Genomic DNA, 5,000 nt, shown 5'->3' on the forward strand with positions numbered 1-5,000 from the left:
CTCGTAAGGTGCAATTCACACCTATAACATGCGTTTCATGAAGAGATATTTCCAATATGCGACATTCCCGCTGTCCCTATTCATGAGCTGCGAGCTGTACCACGTACAAGCTACAGACGCGATCGCATTGCTCACTGTACGGATTCTCATGCTGAGCCATCAGCTAGGAAGCGCCCCATCCATGTCGGCACCCGTGGGCGTTGCACTCGCAGTCGCAAAAAACGCTGGGCAAATATATTTCTCGGAAGAGTAACGACAGTCCGAGCCTCCTGGCGTTGCACTCGCAGCCGCAAAAAAACGCTGGGCACATATATGTCTCGGAAGAGTAACGACAGTCCGAGTCTCCTGCGTGGGAAGAGTCTTTCTAGGCCCTGACCCACGGGAAGGGTGTAGCTTCCCCCATCCCGGACATTTGACGTCGTCACACTACCGGTATTGACTAATAGACTGATTGCTGATAATCATTAGCCATACACTGGGGGAAACGGCCGACAGGGGCGGCAACATAGTGGAGCCGCAGTGTCACTAATGTACAGAGATAGAACAGTTTCGACTGGAACTAGAGTAACCGTATACACGGCACTGATTAGTAATAGATGCAGAGCCATCAGAATACAGATAATATATACAACCGTCCCTATACATGCTGAAAGACTCTGCACACAATGAGAACCACACGTCAGCCAGACACTCTTATCACACACTACTCTCTTATCACACACAATATCTAACCACCAGCATGGAAGAACATCCAGTGCATCCTCTCCGCCACATGACACAATCCACACTATCATTACCAGACCGGGAGGTCCACCCAGAAAACACAATATCCCACCCTTCCGACATCCGCACATTGCTCAGCTAAGCCACGAACACCCACACATGTCCTACACAGTGGTGCACCCAACATCACAATACTGCCTCCTGTCACAGCACACAAACAATGGCAGGAATGAAAGACACAGATCTGCCACAACCATGGAATCGGAGCGCCGCCTGTCATGAGCCAAAAGTGCATCCTGACGTGACAAATCGGATAATACCGCAGGCATCCAATTACGATAATCACTATCAACGAACCTGCCGCCCCCCCCCCCAATACACCTTTCCCTACAACAATGTGTATCTGAACCTACGCTATATCGTACCTTAACCTAACCTATATCGTACCTTAACCTAACCTATATCGTACCTTAACCTAACCTATATCGTACCTTAACCTAACCTATATCGTACCTTAACCTAACCTATATCGTACCTTAACCTAACCTATATCGTACCTTAACCTAACCTATATCGTACCTTAACCTAACCTATATCGTACCTTAACCTAACCTATATCGTACCTTAACCTAACCTATATCGTGCCTTAACCTAACCTATATCGTGCCTTAACCTAACCTATATCGTGCCTTAACCTAACCTATATCGTGCCTTAACCTAACCTATATCGTGCCTTAACCTAACCTATATCGTGCCTTAACCTAACCTATATCGTGCCTTAACCTAACCTATATCGTGCCTTAACCTAACCTATATCGTGCCTTAACCTAACCTAATTTGTGCCTTAACCTAACCTAATTTGTGCCTTAACCTAACCTAATTTGTGCCTTAACCTAACCTAATTTGTGCCTTAACCTAACCTAATTTGTGCCTTAACCTAACCTAATTTGTGCCTTAACCTAACCTAATTTGTGCCTTAACCTAACCTAATTTGTGCCGTAACCTAACCTAATTTGTGCCGTAACGTAACCCATGTTGTGCCGTAACGTAACCCATGTTGTGCCGTAACGTAACCCATGTTGTGCCGTAACGTAACCCATGTTGTGCCGTAACGTAACCCATGTTGTGCCGTAACGTAACCCATGTTGTGCCGTAACGTAACCCATGTTGTGCCGTAACCTAACCCATGTTGTGCCTTAACCTAACCCATGTTGTGCCTTAACCTAACCCATGTTGTGCCTTAACCTAACCCATGTTGTGCCTTAACCTAACCCATGTTGTGCCTTAACCTAACCCATGTTGTGCCTTAACCTAACCCACGTTGTGCCTTAACCTAACCTACGTTGTGCCTTAACCTAACCCATGTTGTGCCTTAACCTAACCCATGTTGTGCCTTAACCTAACCCATGTTGTGCCTTAACCTAACCCATGTTGTGCCTTAACCTAACCCATGTTGTGCCTTAACCTAACCCATGTTGTGCCTTAACCTAACCCATGTTGTGCCTTAACCTAACCCATGGTGTGCCTTAACCTAACCCATGTTGTGCCTTAACCTAACCCATGTTGTGCCTTAACCTAACCCACGTTGTGCCTTAACCTAACCCACGTTGTGCCTTAACCTAACCCACGTTGTGCCTTAACCTAACCCACGTTGTGCCTTAACCTAACCTACGTTGTGCCTTAACCTAACCCATGTTGTGCCTTAACCTAACCCATGTTGTGCCTTAACCTAACCCATGTTGTGCCTTAACCTAACCCATGTTGTGCCTTAACCTAACCCATGTTGTGCCTTAACCTAACCCATGGTGTGCCTTAACCTAACCCATGGTGTGCCTTAACCTAACCCATGGTGTGCCTTAACCTAACCCATGTTGTGCCTTAACCTAACCCATGTTGTGCCTTAACCTAACCCATGTTGTGCCTTAACCTAACCCATGTTGTGCCTTAACCTAACCCATGTTGTGCCTTAACCTAACCCATGTTGTGCCTTAACCTAACCCATGTTGTGCCTTAACCTAACCCATGTTGTGCCTTAACCTAACCCATGTTGTGCCTTAACCTAACCCATGTTGTGCCTTAACCTAACCCATGTTGTGCCTTAACCTAACCCATGTTGTGCCTTAACCTAACCCATGTTGTGCCTTAACCTAACCCATGTTGTGCCTTAACCTAACCCATGTTGTGCCTTAACCTAACCCATGTTGTGCCTTAACCTAACCCATGTTGTGCCTTAACCTAACCCATGTTGTGCCTTAACCTAACCCATGTTGTGCCTTAACCTAACCCATGTTGTGCCTTAACCTAACCCATGTTGTGCCTTAACCTAACCCATGTTGTGCCTTAACCTAACCCATGTTGTGCCTTAACCTAACCCATGTTGTGCCTTAACCTAACCCATGTTGTGCCTTAACCTAACCCATGTTGTGCCTTAACCTAACCCATGTTGTGCCTTAACCTAACCCATGTTGTGCCTTAACCTAACCCATGTTGTGCCTTAACCTAACCCATGTTGTGCCTTAACCTAACCCATGTTGTGCCTTAACCTAACCCATGTTGTGCCTTAACCTAACCCATGTTGTGCCTTAACCTAACCCATGTTGTGCCTTAACCTAACCCATGTTGTGCCTTAACCTAACCCATGTTGTGCCTTAACCTAACCCATGTTGTGCCTTAACCTAACCCATGTTGTGCCTTAACCTAACCCATGTTGTGCCTTAACCTAACCCATGTTGTGCCTTAACGTAACCCATGTTGTGCCTTAACGTAACCCATGTTGTGCCTTAACCTAACCTATAATGTGCCTTAACCTAACCTAAAGTGCGCCGTAACCTAAACTATATTGCGCCTTAACCTGACGCACGTTGTCGCTGAACCTGCTCTGTAATTGTTATGCAACCCGTTAAAGTAGTGTAGTGTTGCCTAACCGCAACCCTCGCAATATAGTTCGCTACTCGCACTGCCCGGTCCCCTGTGTATCGCGTCATGTTAAACACCTTGCAGGTGTTGCTGACTTTCCACATGCTCCTGCTATACACTGTAGTGTGGATAGCAGCAGGACGTACATGCCCCCCCCCCTTCCCCCCTGCCTTCGCAAGCTGGTCGGTGAGAAGTTTGCATGTTCAATGCCCTTCGCATGCCGACGTACTCAGCCTACGTTGTGGTACGGCCTGTCACCTGTCCGCCGATGTACGCAAAACCCACAAACTGTACTGCACATTGCTCCGTATGTACTGAATGATACATCGTGGCCCATGTGACCGTATGACGACAGCGCCTAGCAACGGCGGACCATACAGTCCAAATATTGTGCACGCAGCTACGTGTCGTCTCCCTATAAGAGCTGGATTGCAGTGTGGTACGCCATACAGACGTGTGGGAGGAACGGACGCCCTGGATGGCGATCAGCATGAGCAGTCTGTTGATGTAGTGGAGCGTGTATTCGGACGTAGTCGTCTCTTCTCACACACCGTGATAGCATGTTGCACCGCGTTCCACATCTGCGACATGCTGCAGAGGCGGGCTGACAGTCGTTCGCGCAATGGACACCGCATACGTACGGGGTCTACCTTCCACGTGTTCTCTAGGCGTGCACATGTTGTTGCGTCTATGTGGGCAGACGTAGTGTGTTGTGACACCTGACACAGGCATGCAATACTCGTTGCAAATGGCGATGGACGTGTACGTTTGCTGGTGACGTTACGCAAATGAACAACCGGTAACCCGTTGTGGTGCGGTTGTTCTCGCTAGAGGTGAATCAGTGTTGGCGACGATCGGTCGAGCTATTAACCGGTTGTTTCAGGGATACCCACCATGCCCACGAACGTGAAAGGGGACCCACCATGCCCACGAACGTGAAAGGGGATCTGGGTGTGAGGCGATACGCGGCGGTGGCTGGGTGGGACCGTCCCCGGCCGGTGAGGGGGGGCCGCCCGGCGTGCTGGCAGCGCGGTGCGTGGGCGCACGTGCTACAGCCGGCTGGTGGGGGCGGCCGGTGGCAGGCGCGCCGGCCGACGGACGCGGCAGGCGGCGCAGCTGCGCGCCGGCGCCCCCTGCTCGCGGCGCCTTGCGGCCAAAGTAGGTCCTCGCGGGCCCGGTGCGAAGCGCGGTGGCCATCTGCAGTGTGCTGGTCCGATTGAGGACTTTGTGCGCTGAGGATGCGCCGCCGCCCGGCGCTCGGCGCCGCGACGCCGTCTGCTGCTCGGTCGCCCCAGCGGTTCTCGCAGGTGGTTTGTATCGCAGCTGTGCGGACGTGTTGGCGCGTGCGCTGTGCTGGGAGA

The sequence above is a fragment of the Schistocerca serialis genome, unplaced genomic scaffold (genome assembly GCF_023864345.2).
Source record: "Schistocerca serialis cubense isolate TAMUIC-IGC-003099 unplaced genomic scaffold, iqSchSeri2.2 HiC_scaffold_1046, whole genome shotgun sequence".
NCBI lineage: Eukaryota > Metazoa > Arthropoda > Insecta > Orthoptera > Acrididae > Schistocerca > Schistocerca serialis.